The sequence below is a fragment of the Falco cherrug genome, chromosome 7 (genome assembly GCF_023634085.1).
Source record: "Falco cherrug isolate bFalChe1 chromosome 7, bFalChe1.pri, whole genome shotgun sequence".
NCBI classification, from domain to species: domain Eukaryota; kingdom Metazoa; phylum Chordata; class Aves; order Falconiformes; family Falconidae; genus Falco; species Falco cherrug.
In genome coordinates this window covers 15,119,123-15,135,348 of record NC_073703.1, presented here as the reverse complement: position 1 = coordinate 15,135,348, position 16,226 = coordinate 15,119,123, and positions in this window count along the sequence as shown.

Below are 16,226 nucleotides of genomic sequence, written 5' to 3'. Positions count from 1 at the left end.
TGAATTATCCTTCTAAACGTACATAGAAGTATTTAAAGTAGTAGAGGAAATGCTGTATTTGTGCATGCTCACCACAATAACAATATTCTAATCATTTTGGCTGATTTTTACTATCAAGAAAAGTGGTGGATTCCGCAAATTACAAAACAGTCATTTAATTCTGATTATTCCAAAATCATTGTTCAACAGTTTAACATGAACACTTTCAGATGGACACTTAATATACAGGTAAAATGTAGATGTGCAGTGAAATACTACAAGATACTGGCACAAGAAAGTATTAATGGGATTCAGAGCATGGCTTTTCAGTGTGTCTGAACAAGGCCCAAGACAGTAGCAACCCAAACTTTGTATCACTGTTTTGTAACTTGTACAACATAAATCAAGGGAATTGACTGTAATTCTGCATGCAGTTTGCACCACAGAAGTAGAAATTAGGGGTTTCAATAGATGCTGTATGTTGATTCTCCTGCTACAATCCAGATGGATAAATAGGAATTTGATTATTCCAAGTTTTTCTTGTTTGTCTGCCATATAAGCAAAGGGTTTGGGGGGTTTATGCCTATGCTTATTGAAGCGACAATATAGCATTGTGTAAAGGATTTTGTATTTCTTTGGCAGAAGCAAATTAAAATTTGCTTAAAAAAGAAGGCAGACCAGAATAAAGGTCGTAGTAACTGTCCCTGCTATTAAGAAAGCCAGGGCATGCAGTACATTGATGTACAGTTCTCTTCCTTCACTCTCATCTATGTGTACAGCAAAACCTAAACATTTATTTCATGAATATAGAAGGTAAATATGTTTAAACTAAACCACTGCAAAAAAAATGTTGTCAGATATTTACTAATTATGTTTATAATGCGAAGATAGAATTTACCAGTAAACGAAAGTGAGTTATGAAAGGAATTCTGGGTTACTATTTACTCAAACATTCTTTCAGTTTCAACATTTTCTGTTTCAACTGCTTTAATTTTCTGGATGACCTACCAGAAAAATATCTAGTCTGTGTCACAGGTCAATGGGATGATTTTCTCATATCTTCTAGGACATTTTATGATGTATTATTTGGTATCTTGCATGGTTGCAGAAATGCGGATTACACTATATGAAGTAATGTTATATGATAGGTGGGCTGTCTCTTAATTAATCTGGTGAAATACGTAGCACATCATCAACTTCTGGTGTGTCATTTTAAAGAATATGCTTATATATTGGAAGTACTTAAATTGTTGACAACTTCAGAAGGCGGCCCACCTGGGGTCTCAAACCACTAGAAAAATACACTGTCACAAGCAAAAGGCTTAAAACAACTTCTGCTCTCTGCTGCTGAACAGAGCTGCTACTAAGGGCCATCCACACACTTTCCCACAGCCACTTGAGCCTTTGCAAACATTTGGACTCTGAAGAACATCTAGACAAACAGATTCCTACGTGGCCTCCAAAACACTTGTCATCCACTCAGAAGTTTCACTCAAGAAAAAAAAATGCAAAGAAGCAACTCTGGTGATCCAGTCCATCACAGTCTCCGGTGACAAGCAAAAAAATGGACTCTTAGATTAACAGAGATCCAGCAGCTCAGTGATATTTGATCAAACCTGGGAATTCAACCCAGAAACAAAAGACGCCAAGAACAAGGCACGTAACATCCCTGCTACATGCACAGCAGAATTTGCCTTAACATGTAAACAACTATTTTTTCCCCACAATGCTGATTCTTCCAGATGATTTTGATGATCTTACAGCTGTATCTGGGAGGATGTAGATGGCATAGATGGTGGTGGCAGGGCCCAAAATCAAGGGAGGATAATTACAGGTAGATTGATTGTATCAGGGAATAATAGAGAAGACATAGACAACCTTTTGCAGTTAGGTATCAGCTTGGAAGCAGTGATCCTAAATATTTACATAACTACACATACACATGCTCTAAATCAAGTCCAGTACGTTCCTCTAGCAAAACCTTGCTCCTAGCTAGCTACGTTTTAGTGCACCTCCCTGTGCATATTGACATCATCTACATAAATCATTTTATACAGTGGCTAAATTCTTGAAATTTAACTGATTGTCAGAGAAATACCTGTTTGTCCTGCTATTCGATTTTCATAAAAACATTGAACTGAAGTTTTCAGTGCTGATGATCTTTGTGTTCAACAGCAGTGATGCAAAGTACCGGTCTCCCTCTTTCCTGGCCTTTACCAAGCCAGGCTTCTTCATCTTATGCAGGCATTCCTTCCTTTCCTCCTGTAGGATGCTTATGAGAATTCTCATATTTTAGAGAAATTGTTTTGAACTGTTGAGAAGAAAAAAAATAATCTTGTCACTGGAAGTACTGTGGTGGAGTTGGGAGTTCATTTCATTCATTTCATGTCATTTTTTTTTATTTCAATTTGTATGAACTTTTGCAATAATTGTGGGGTTTGATCAGTAAATTTACTCCAACCAAGTGAGCAAAAATAAGTATGTCCATCTTGCATATTTCTTTATTAAGAAAGTCTTGATTATGCCAATGAAAACAAATAGTGTGGGAAAGTTTTGATGTGTGTATTTTTTTAAGTACATTACAAGCACAAACAGTAATTGCATCCAGACAACCAATAACTGGTTTAAATCTGAAAAATAAAAAATAAAAAAAATGTAGGTAACTCAAAATAAAGCAAACATCACCTATTGTTCTTAATGCTGTTTGGTCAGATAAACTGTGACAACTAGCTATGAAATCCAGGAATGATAGCTTTTAGAGGACAGATTTCACTTAAGACTTTTACCTCATTTTTACAAATGGTTTTATAAGTTTTCATCTGTCAGCAGAGTTTAGAATGATGGAGGAGGAAATCCAGCCTACATTAGCATATAATTCCATAATCTGTGATACTGTGCAAAGTGTTGGGGTAACATTTCTGTAATATTATAAGAATTAAAAGAAGATCTCTCTCGGCTCAGACATTAGGGGCCTATATGCTTCTGAGGAAATTCCAGTATTTTCTCTCAGTTTGTCCTAGATGACCATAAACTTATCACATTTTATAGAAATTCAGAACACATCTCTTACTTACCCTTGTATGGAATAGTTTTAGCACAAAGTTTATGTTGTTTTAAACAAAACAATTCCTTTAATTTACCAGAACAAGGCAAATTTTGATATCACACCACCAAAAACTGTGGAAGTCAAACAATAATTGGATTTTTCTTAATAAAATCTGAAGGAAAAAGGTGTTCTTAATCCTTTAAACCACTTCCATTCTTCAGTACCAGTGGCAAAGAAAGCAGGAGGAAACTCAAGAGGTGCCCTAATTCAGACACCCCCTTCTCAGTACCATTTTTAGGAAAGTTCTGTATCACATTCATAGCTATTTTCTTTTCACTAGGTCTCATTGTAAATCAATCCTTACCTAGCAAGAGTGAAACTGTTACATTTCCGTTTACTGAAGACATACAAGATTACTCATTGCAGACCTAAAGAAAAAAATAACCAGAAGAAATCCTATGACTTCTATTCTGTACTCCAGGATGGGGAAGCACAACCTATTTTTGTAAGCCTAGAGTTGAAGAGAAATACAACTACAATACAGTGGAATGGATTATTTTTTTTAAATCGCAGTCTAATACAATACATACATAGACACATTTGATTCTATGTGTCTAGCTAGAAAAACTAAAGTTGAAAAATAGCAATTGTTTCTTTGATTTAAAAAGAAAAAAATATTAATCCAGCCTTAGTACAAGAAAAGGAAATAGATATACTACCATTTTCTGTCAGCTATAACCCTGTCAAATTTAACGGGAACTCTGCCAGAGTAACAGTTGCAAGCTGAGCTTCCTCAATCTGACATTTGTCCCAGATGACCTCTTAAATCCCACCTGTAAACTCAGAAGTGAAGTGAAACAAATTTCATGGCTTAGCATGAAATGCCAACTGCTGGGTGAATTTTCAGGCTAACACATTGAGCAAAACGGATATAGCTTTTTATTAGGATTAATACATTCCAAGTGGGTGGAAATCAGTAACTAGGAGCCTCTTCTTGTAGCTCATTTATGCAGAGCTCCCTACTGACTCGAACAAAGACAGCTGAATCAGGCCCTACATTCCTTCAAACATTGTGTCAGCAAGGGATTGGGTGTCTCTGCCTCTGTTTTCCATCCCAGTGTTCCTCTAGCTATGAGATGTCTCGGTTGATAGGGAGTTGCCCCATGATGCAGTTGAAATAATAAAATAGGTAATAAGAGACCAGGGATTAGACTCTGAACCCACCACATTCCATTTGCGAGGCCCTTCCTTTGAGAAATAACATGATGAGAGCATTGCATATGGCTCTCATAGAATCAATGATGAATTTCAGTTGGAAAAGACTTGTGGAGGTCATTTGGTCTGGAGTCCCCTGCTCAGAGCAGGACCAACTTAAGAGTAGGCTGCTCAGGCCCTATCCAGCTGAGTTCTGAGTATCTCCACCAAGTATGGACACTCCACTTTTCTGGAGTAACCTACTCCATTGTTCTACAACCTTCATTGTGGTTCATTTTGCTTAGTAATTAGTAGGAGTTTCTCTTAGAATTTGTGCCCATGCCTCATCATACCACTGCTCACCACCCAGAAAAGTCAGGCTCCATCTCCTCTGTACCCAGAAGACAGCAACAACATCTTCCTTAACCTTTGCTGCTCACGTTGGAATGAACCCTCTCCTCACAGAGCGTTGCTTTAGCCCCTGACCATCCCGGCAGCTCTCTGTCAGGCTTGCTTTAGGTGTCATCCGTTTTTTGGGTTTAGAGGTGAGGGGGGAGCTCGTACCAGAGTGTCCAGGGCTGGATGCAGTTTCTCAAGTACCAAAGGAGAGAAAGAATCACTTCCCTCCACCGCCTGGGTACGCTCCCACTGACACAGCCCCACGCGCAGCTGGCCACCTTCGCTGCAAGGGCGCAGTGCTGACTCACGTTCAACAGCGATGAGGCTCTGAACAGCACTTTCCTTTATCCAGTAACTTCCCAAAGGCTGACTTCATTTCCTCAGGTTTTCTAGATACCAGTAAATCAATGAGACAATCTCATCTAGAGGCTGTGATTTCTTACTGAGTATATAATCCTTTGGGGATTCCCCTCCATCTGTTGAAAGTATTAAAATTTACTTACTGAGAATCACTGGGGTGGTGTTTTATCAGATTCATACGTTTCAGCAGCCAGTCTTCATCGCCTCAAAACGCCCATCAGATGCAAGGTCTTTGATACACCACACTGGATAGCACATGATCCATTTAATAATGCACACATCTTTAACATATTGCATCTTGCACTTCCAGTATCGTTACTTGGGTTCATTAAGTCCACAGAAGTCAACAGAAGATTTCCTATTAACTTTTAAGATTATTTTGTTTCATTATTAGTCCTTTCTCATTTATGTATTGGCTCAACTCACAGCACGCTGATTGCGTCCTAAAATAAATAGCTGTAAAGCATCTATATACCTCAAATAATCAGGTTGCCTTTCATTATAAGGAAACAGGAAATAATTGCAGTTAATTCAAAAACATATTCATTCTACAAGTAACCAAATTAAATTAAAGAAGCCATTTGAGTAGGAAGTTGCAATAGATTCCAAATATTGTGGCTCAAAGTGGGAATGAGAAGAGACTGGAGGAAACGTGGGTAACTTTTACCAGTGTTTCTAGTACAAATTATTCAGTTTACAGTTTAAACAGAGGAAGCAATTCTAACATTTTAACAAAATATCTCTAAACCTTTTTTAAAAAACATAAAAATATTGCCTCTAAAACATCCCTAATGGTTTGCAAATTATCAGCCCCAGATCCACCCAAAATTGCTATTACTGTGATGAATGGGGTGGAGTTCAGAAGAGATTGGTCTTGCTACATTTCTTTTTTAAAGGGACAGATTTTGACACTTTACAAATTTTAAATAAAAATGTCGAACACTGTTTTAGCTCTGTCAACTCCTTTCAATACCAAAAAAAAAAAAAAAACCCACATAACTTCAGATGAATAAGAATAGAGGTCGAACAGGCACACAGTCGGCAGAGGAAATGTCATCTGACACCCGTAAGCGAGAGCCAAGGAAAAATACTCATGGGCAGGAGATGCTTGGGAAAAAGGACATCTCTATCTATCTATCTATAGATATATGGATATATAGTAAGGCTGACTTTTCCCAATCCTGTTTGTCAGTTAAAGGACGGAAGTCTAATTTTATGGATGAAACAGCGGGTGATGTAAATAAGGAGATTCATGCTGCCTTTTAAAGATAAGGAAATCTTTCAGAGGCTCCAGCCTGGACGCATTTTATGATAAACTATTGGGAAAACAGAGTTTCCCTGCACTGCAATGATCTGGAGAAACTTCCTTTGGCACTACAAGCCTAGTCCAAAGCCTGAGATAATTTTTTTCCCTTCCACTTAGTTCTGTGGACTTTAGAGCATGCCCCGACTTCAGCGTGGTGAATGCTATTCCATCAGTTAAGCCGAGCTACAGCACTGAAGTTTCTGAAAACACCACATTACATGGATTCTAGTGCACTATGGAGAAGTGGAAACAATGCCTTCTATATAACTGGCTACAAAGTCTTTTCTCCTTTTCAAAATACGGAATCCTCTGCATTCTTTGGTCAGTACACGGGGCTCTTTACCTGCCTGAGTTTTTGTCACAAACAGCAAAACAGCAACGAGCCTGTGCAATCTTGCTGACTAATTATTCAGTCCTGCACAGTTAAAATACAAAGGGAAATCTTGGCAGTGTTGTGTAAAACAAGAAATGACCACTTTCTGAATTTACTAGAACTTGTAAAAAAGAAGTCTTTAGAATTCACATAGATATCATGCTCTAATACACATGTTCAGTGGTGACAAATTCAGAGCTAAATGTGTTACAAAAACTGCACCATTATATCAGTTCAGTGGATCACCGATATGCATGTGCTGACAATAGTCATTCCCCATGGAATCCTGGAAAAGGTTGCTTTTTTCTAGGGCATCTCAGCATTTGAACTCTTCTTAGCCTTTCCCGCGAGTTTTTTTTTGGTTTGGTTTCTGTTTCTCTCCCTCCTGTCCGGTGGTACAATAAACTGCATTTTAAGGGTAAATCGATTTAAGCAGCCCTGGTAGCTACTTGCCCTGCTTTGACAGGTTTGTTTCACAAGCTGCCCTTCCTCTTCCTACGCTCAAAAACCAGTATAAAATCATTTGCAAGGGGGGAAAAAAAAGGCAAGGAGTGGAAATACAAATTAAATATTTTAAAGAAAATATTATCATTTATGCCACATATCCCACAATGGGAAAGGTTAGCCCTGTGCTTAATCAAAGCTCACGCTGGAGAAGAGAGCTCTTCTAATGCATTTGGAACTAAATTCTGCGTTTTGTTAACTGTGACTGAAGGACCAGAGTAGAAAGAAAATCTGAGGAATTTCTTCCACTTATGCAGAACGCAGGTGGGATTTAGCCCAGGAAGATATACAACAGTGTGTTAATCTGCAAATCCCAGCTATAAACCTATCTGAGTCTGCACTGCTCAGCCCTACCCCTGAGCTATCAGCAGACAGCCTTGTTTCAAGAAAACTCTGACAGCTGCCAGGTGTAGAAGTTGCTGTTCTTCAGATGATCAGCAAAATATGTTCCACAGTTGCCAGCACTTCTGCAAGAAAGCATTCAGCAGGCAGTGTAGTGATTGAATTTATAAGGTTGTTCACATTCCAGAAGTTCTCAGAAACCTCAGGTGAGACTGTGGCCCTATTGCACAATACTAACAGGACTAACTAGCAAGCTCCAGACAATTAGCCACTGCGACTCCACACCAGGTCTAGGCAAGCCACGGAAAGACACTCTGACAGCAAGGCAGTAAGTAGTCCGTATCTAGGATGACCCCAAAATTTCATTTGCCATAATGAGATCTTAACAGCTTTTAGACATGACCACTTGCATAGTCATTTTTAAGACCTGTTTTCCTTGTCAACACTTTCATACTTCCGAAACTACAAAAAGGGATGAGAATAATTATAGGGGGGAGGGGGTTTTCCCATTATTAGGGATTTTAGCAAATATTTCTTATTAGTCATATCATTGTTTCTGGTAGTAACAACAGTGAGCTTCCCAACAGAAATGAAGAGCTCATACCTAGCAGTGTTTTACAGTACCAGTGTCATTCATGTACTGCAATCCACGGACACTGCTTGACATGATCATGCATTTCTTTCTCCTCTTTCACTTTCTCCTTTTTCACTGCTGCTACTGTGAGCTGAAGGAACGGCAGATCTTTCCTCACGACTGTTTTCTCCCCACCCTCCCTGCTTTCCCCATCCAAATGTGAGAACAGCATAAATTATACTTGAAGGGAAGGAAGTATGCTGACCTAAAAGGCAGAAGCTGTAGGAATAAGGCATAAGCTGCTGGGGTCTGAACAACAGCTTACGGTCAAACCAGCCTCAGCCCTTCCCTGATTCTGTGGATGTGGTAGGAACTCACCCACTTACCACCCACTGCCTTACCTCACATGTACCCAACGGGTGTGTTCTTAGCCCAGATGAGACCTTACTGAACTATTACAGAAATTTTTGAAGGCGACTGAGCACTGGAACAGGTTGTGCTGTAGAGGTTGTGGAGTTTCCATCCCTGGAGATATTAAAAACACTGGGCAACTGGCTCTAGGTGGCCCTGCTTGCGCAGGAGTGCCAGACCAGATGACCTCCAGAGCTCCTGGGCAAGCTCAACCGCTCTATGATTCTGTGCTCTGACAAGTAGGGTTACAGAGATCATGAGCTTCTTACTAGGATGTATTCAGCCACTTCCTCTCCGGTACTTCTACTGGGGCACAGTGTTTCACTGTTTTTGAGACCCAGAATCATTGAGTCTGAATCCACACTGGTCAAGTTCCGCGTTCTCCTAAGCCCAAGAACCCAGAAGTCCTACTTTGACTCACATGTTAAGCTGCAGAGCTGGTAAATAACTACATCTGTTCTTGGAGGAAGGTACTAGAGCATACGCATGCCTGAAATTGCAAGGTTGTGGGACTACTACGCAGATTGGATGCAGAGAGCTAACAAACTGAGCCTACAGAGAAGGGTAATAGCAATACCACCAAAGGAGGCAGGGCAGCTTGTTTCAACTATCAAGTCCCAGTGCCCACGTTGCAGTGCTGGAGTGGCAGGGCTGGGACGGGCCCTCCTGCAGAACTGCCAGGTGTCAGACAGGATGCCCCAGGCAGCAGCGGATCCTTCCCTACCCAGGCCCACGCACTCCCAAAGGCAGGGTAAGCATTAGGGTAAACTTCACATTTGAGTGAAGAAACTTCTGCACCAGCTGACCAGCTTGTGTGCTTTTTACAGCTGTACAGATAACTTCATTTCAGTATTACGTATCTTACCTGCTTCCTACAGGTGTACCTGGGCATGACTTTAATTTAGTTTGACTGTTGGCACTGCTGTTCAAGAGAGGAGCTAAGAACAAGTTAAACTCCCTGGCTGATAAATTGGTCACAACTTCCCACAGGGGCTGCTCAGACATCCGCAATGATAAATGGAGTCAAAGCCTCCACTGGCTCAGCTCATGTTTATTAGAACTATCTGCTAATGACCTAAAGGGAACAATCTTGAGAAACGTAGGAAATAGTTTCCCCAGCTATTGGCTATTATAACATGCATTGCTGACACAGGCAAATAATCTCTTGTAAGAGTACTGCAGGAAGACAGGAGTTACACTTTATGAAGGATTTTACTTTTTATATTTGGTTTCCTTCCAGCTTGGAAGGAAACTGAGATACTTAAGTTTTCCACAAAAGAAAAATCATGCGGAAAAAAGGCCGGGTTTGGATCTTCTAAACTGTTGCATTTCAATTTTGACTTTTTAGAGTTGCAAAAGTTTACAAACGAAGACTCATTTTAAAACAAAAGGTTCCACTCAAATAGTGTTAAAATGTTTTGATTCTTGGAAACTTTCCATTTTTCTTCCATAACTAAGTGCGAAGACAAACACAATTTTGTGAAGAGAACTGTATTTTCAAATGGAAAATTGTCAACATTTTCTTTATTGACTCTATACCCCTCTTATTCCCCATTCTTTTCTTCTGAATATTAGTCTAAGGCATTCTAAAAGCAAATGGAAAAGTTACAAGTGGGTAGTTTGAAAAGAGAAACTAGCTTCTGAAAGGAGAATCCTCTATCTACATTTTTCTTAATATACTCTCTCTGAGCAGAAAAAGAAGAAAGGAGACAAGCATCTTATGAGGTACCCTATCTTCTCCAAGGACACTGTACTAACAAGTAATTTCAAAACCTTTAAAATACAGGCTCCAGGAAGCAATGAAGAAATTAGCCAAGAACTTACCCATTAACTATTGCCAAATTAAGCCTGTGCTGCACACCTGTATAGTGTTGATTACAACATCAGTAACTTGAGCAAAGAACCAGGGGAATACTGGAAAAGGAGAAGTTTCCATTCTGATCCTGTAGGTTTTCATCTGTTTTCCAGCTAGTGGAAGCCACATCCTACACAAAATGGCCAACTGGCAAGCTTAAAGGAGGAACCCAGTCATTTGACAGTCTCCATATGTCCCACAAGTTGCACAGGCCCAAACAGCGTTAGACACGCACCAAAACTGGCATGTCCTACAGAACAAACATATAACAGCACTACAGATGTGACTGGGTTCTGCTGATGTTTCTACAGCCTTGGCTGCAGTTTGAGTCACCGTGACACTGACACTAACACCCCTTGCGAACAGTCCGAGGGCACAGAAAATAAATATTTAGTACGCAGGTTTAAGATTTTTGTGTATGTACTGATTTTAAAGCTGTAGGTGCGGTTTGGCCTTTAATTAAGGTCAACGTATAAAACCCAGTTTCATTTAGAGAGTTACCTTGGCAAGAATCCCAGTCACTGAACTGGTCTCTCTTTGGAAAGAGAAGATGAGCAGAAGGAAGGAGAAGTTACCAGCACTTTCGGTTTTTTACAGAAAATTAACACCGTCCTTAAATCTATTGTGATGAGTGTTATATAAAAGCACGTATGGTGTAGGACCACTAGAGGGGAGTAAAGTAACTTAGAAGTGAATGATTCCTCCGCCTGGTTTTGCTGTACAAATTGCATTTGCACATGTTAATTAACAGCTATAGTAAAACCAGAGTATTAAAGAATTGCATTTGCTTAACATTCTAAGCAAAGCTGATTAGATAATTACAGTATTTCTGTACCATTGTCCCCTCTCACTAGGCTGCAGGCTGACAGGGAACATTCGTCATCTGGATGAAGCCAGAACACCAGGGATGGCATTCAGCCAGAACATTTGGCAATAGACATGAATTTCTTTACTTGTATTCAGATTTATAAAGAAGCAATGCTACATGATGGAAACAGAGTCATTTTATCAAGTGTGAAAAAGGCAGAGGGCTTAAAAGCTTGCTCGGTAGGTAAGCATGCACAAGAGGAAGGAAAACAAGAAACTTGGTTCTCACATAGATCACTGCCCAAGTCTACACAACAGTGAAATATTTACCCAAGCAACAAGAACAGTGAGAGAAGCATGATTAATTTGGAAGTGTGAAGTACTCTGCATCAGAATACTGGGCGAAATCTCACTACAGCTGCAATTAATGTGCTCCTGTATCCCTGCCAGGTTACCATCGTCTCCATTGTAACCCATCCACACTGTGGGAGACAAGACTGAGCAGTTAATCTGCACAAAAGAACAAACGTTTAAAATAAATTTCAATGGGAAATCTTAGCAGCTCCCACAGAACAAAGGGAAACATGAGAACAGAGTTCCAACAGCAGAAGAATGGCTTTGACAGAAAAAAAAAAAAAAAAAAAAAGGACGAATAGCTGAAATATATGTATGTGACTGTGTATCCCAATACTTCTGGGAAGTATACCCAGCTTGAGATTTTTACAGGAAAAGGGACAACCATACAGGAGCAAGTAGATCTCCAAACTTCACTGGAAAGTACCAACTACGAAGTAAAATAAGAGGTAAGGGTGTAATGAGATGTGAAATTCCGAAGGTGTTAAGGAAAGGCTAGGAATGCAAGCAAGCCAGCGATCTCCTTAGTTGCACATCCACAGGTTACACTTAGGAAGTTGGATTTACTCACAGCAAGTCTTCAAAGGCTTTCACAGGCACAGGTCGGGTGTTCTGCAAAGACTGTACTAATTCTGCAGAACAACCAACCAGCTGAACTAGTCTGAAACCTACCAAGCATGGTAGGACCGAGACTGTTTTGTCTCATTTTTTACCATTTGCTGTCCTTTGGACTATTTCCACATTGGCATGCAACAACAGACCAGTGCATCTTAAGAGCTGACTTAGGCAAAAAAACTCTGAAAGAGATGGTGTTACTTAGATGAAAGAAAACTGGTGAGGAAAATAGTCAATTTTAAGCATGACATAAAAAAAAAAATCCATATTCCACGTCCTTAGTACATTGGAGAAGCAGTAATGAGCTTAACCTGCAACAAAAGAGTTCAGGTAAGACACAAAGGGAATGGGGAAGCACTTTTCCAGCAGTAAGGATAATGCTGGAAAGGATTTGTCTGGGCAGCTAGAGTCTTTGTAGTTGGAGATCTTTCTGAACACATTGGACAAACATCCATTAGGACCAGTATCAATACATGTGATTCTGCCTTGCAGCAGGAAAATGGACTGCAGGACCTTTTTAGAAAGGTAAAGCTGGAGAAGACCTCTGACATTAATAAACTGTAATTAATATAATACATAACGTTAATATAATGGAGTATGATGAATCAGATAACAATAAAAAAATGGTATCTGTCACTCTGAAGAAGAAATACATAAAGAATCTATTTCCTACCAGCAAAGGCTGAACAAGAGAATGGGGGAACCACACACACACCTTAAAAATAACATTAAGCTCAAACACTGGGGTGGGGGTGGTAGAAGAGTCCATGCAAAGTCAAAGGAGAATCCAAGATTAAAATTGCAGAAGGAGGAAAGAGGGGCTAAGTGCAAAGCCAGGGAAAAGAAAACAGAACAATATAAAGACAAAAGGAATTTTTTACAAAGTAGAAGGGAATAAACCAGACCAGAAAAGAGAACAAATCAAAGAAGTGTAAAAGCACAGCAAAACCATCAAGTAGAAGGGAAAAAAAAAAAAAAAAAAAAAAAAAAAAAGTAATTTAGTGGTTAAAGTACTAGCCCAGGATTTAATAGACCTGGTTTTCATTCCCTGTTCAGGCTTCCTAACTTTCTGAACGTGCTACCTAACCTCTCAGAGCCTCAGTTCCACTCATATAACTATTCTTGTGCACAGCAGCTTGCCGTGATAGGAGACAAGGTTTCAGATATGAATGTATGTCTACCAAAAATAAAGAATGGGGGAATTTAAATCTAGCTCATGCAAGAGCTATTCTTAATTTTTTTCATTAATAGCTACAGGTGTTGCCCATTCCAGCTAAAAGAGGACATTGAAGAGAAAGCTAAAGCACTAGAATTTGAGACCAATAATTAATCTAGAAATTACTCAAAACATGCATGAGTTAGACAAATCTTGTGCATTCCTGTTCTGTACATCATATATATATTAAATAGTGCATAAAATGCTTATAAGATGTACATAAAATGTAAATTTTAATTACCATTTAAACAATATTAAAAAGTCACCTTGGAAATAGCTTCTATCATATTGTTATTTTAGTATGGAATAGTGGTGCATTTTTACAAAGAGATTGTTCTAAATGGGAATGTACAGACACGCTAAACCTGCAAGACAGATCAGCTAAAGAAAATACAAAAAGCAAAAATGCAGCAAGGAAAAGAGTACCACTGCATTCTGCTACTTTGGGGATGGGGTGTGGTTAAACAAAATTTAAGCTAAACAGTGCCGAACTGCAACATCACTAGAATAAAATTAGATCTGGCTCCCATAACATAAATGCAGTATCAAAACAAGGAATCATCTGAATCAAAAAGACATAACAGCAAATAATGAATTCTTGAATAAAACACGTACGTTCTTTCAGCAGTAAAACCTAGTGGGTGAAAATACAGGGCAAACGTATTTTAAGAGATTCCTTTAGTGGCTCTGTTACAATCTTGGCTCAACTACAGAAGTCCAACCACATGTATTGCAACACTACATCCTGCTTTCCGACTGGTGTCAGCTGTCCAACTCCAGGAGCTGCCACCCCCTATACTAGCCCGTTACTGCTTCATTCTTTCCTAGTGACGTTAGGAGGAGGGCTGAGGAATGCTTTCGACTAGTTATTGATTCTTGGGCTAAGTATCCTCTTGTTCCTCAAACTTTACTCACCAGGGAATGATTGCTGCTGTTTGGGTATGGATCTTTCCTCCAGCCTGTGCAGTCAATTCTCATTAAAATCCCCTTGGCAGCTCTGGAGTGATCAGTGCAATAAGACACATGATAAATATTAGGTGAGCAAGGATTTAACCGAATCTCTGCCTACCTACATCCACATCCTCCCATGCATTGCAATTTTGATCACCGACGTTGCCTGGTACCGTGATGCGATATATGACATGACTGAAACGGCAACCAAATCTAGTTGGGTACCTGTTATCTACATTTAAATATTCTCCCTTTTACTAGCTGGGATTGGGAAGATTTCCACCACCACCACCACCCCCCTCTTTTCCCCATCTGCATAACATCTCCCGAGAAGGACACCCAGAGGAGAACCTTTTCTGTCAAGCTATGGAGCCTGCTGAAGAAAATTCCCCTGGTAGCTGGGATCTGCTGCACCCTTGGCTTTCTCCAGAGCAGTCGGTAACGGAGAAAATGTCACCTCATCAGTGTGGGAACTCAGCTTCTAAATTAAATACATAAAAATCATCAGCTGTTCAAAGCTTTAGCAGGACTAGGATCAAGTATTTTGTTCTGCACCGAAACCACTGAGCTTTTAAACCCAGGAAAACTTTTTAAAAGCTACAGAAAAATGACAGTAAGAGTTATGCATACAAAAAACATCAAACAAGGCGACAGAAATAAAATCAGATCTCCTGTAAAAAGTTAACATTTTAGGAGACTTTTTAAAAGCAGTTTGCACATTAGCACCAAGCGTGGCATTTTGGGGAGGAAACAGAGAAGCACTTGAAGCCACTTCAAATGAAAGATTACTTGGAAAAGCAAGTTTCATCCACACCAGTGAGATGATGGGCCCTCAGCTGCTCTGCCTGGACAGCCAGGGGTGGCCTACAGGACAGCTGCGTGTTTATCGCCACAAACGCCAGCTTTCTTCATCTGGGCAAGGTTTCTGGACTAGCCCAAGGAATGAATTAATCTGATGTATTGGTTTAAACACCTCTCCCATAGGAATAAATGTGCTTTTTTTTTTTTTTTTTTTTTACCTTGTGCAATTTGGGAAAATGTTTCAGCTAACCGAAGAATGCCACTCATCATTGGGGAAAAAAAAAAAAAAAAAAAAAAAAAAAAAAAAGCAAGCCTCCACGTGGGGCTTAGAGGACAACTAGTAAAAACTTTCCCCTGCAGACAAGGCCACAGCTATTTCCTCAGCTAAGAGCCCGGAATTTGGCCCTTGAACTTAACCACTGCCCATGTTTGTTTAGGCACAAGCAGTCTCTCATGGCCTCAGTTTGCTCCCACCGATGATGACAAATCCCACCTTCACTAAAGAGGAAGTGGGGTTGGATTTATGGGCAACATTAAAGGCCACCAAGAAATTCAGAAGTCCCACACTAGGTCGCCCGAGAGAGTCTCAAGTCACAAACCAGTCCTGCATACTGGTAATGTACTGTAATGCATTCTGCCTTGCCAGTTGGCCTGAAATATAAACAGGCAGGGCATTTTTGTAAAGGAAGTTAAACACATTCTTCTTCAGAAGATTTCTGTTCAATCTTGTACTATTTTCCTCTTAAAAGATTCTCAGACTAGACTCTGCAGTTTGACTCCGAAAGACCAAATTAACATCTTTAGAGCAGTTAAATGTTGTTACAATTGAAAGGCATATACATCAATTTGGGAGAATATTCAGCCTTTTTTCTTCTTCTAATAGCACAGAATAGCAAGCAAAACCTTTTTGGTTACATCTTCCGTATTACTGTTGATATGAATTGTTGGCCCATAACTATACCATTAATTGCAACAATTTAATCACACGCTATGTAAGCAAGCAGCAAACTACCTCTTTTCCTCACAGGATCGCTAGCAATGAAATAACATCAAGGAAAACAAAAAGTCTAGGACAAAAAAACCCATACATTTTGTAATTCTCCCGAAAATGTGAGCAGGCCTTTAAAATAGCAGCTTTC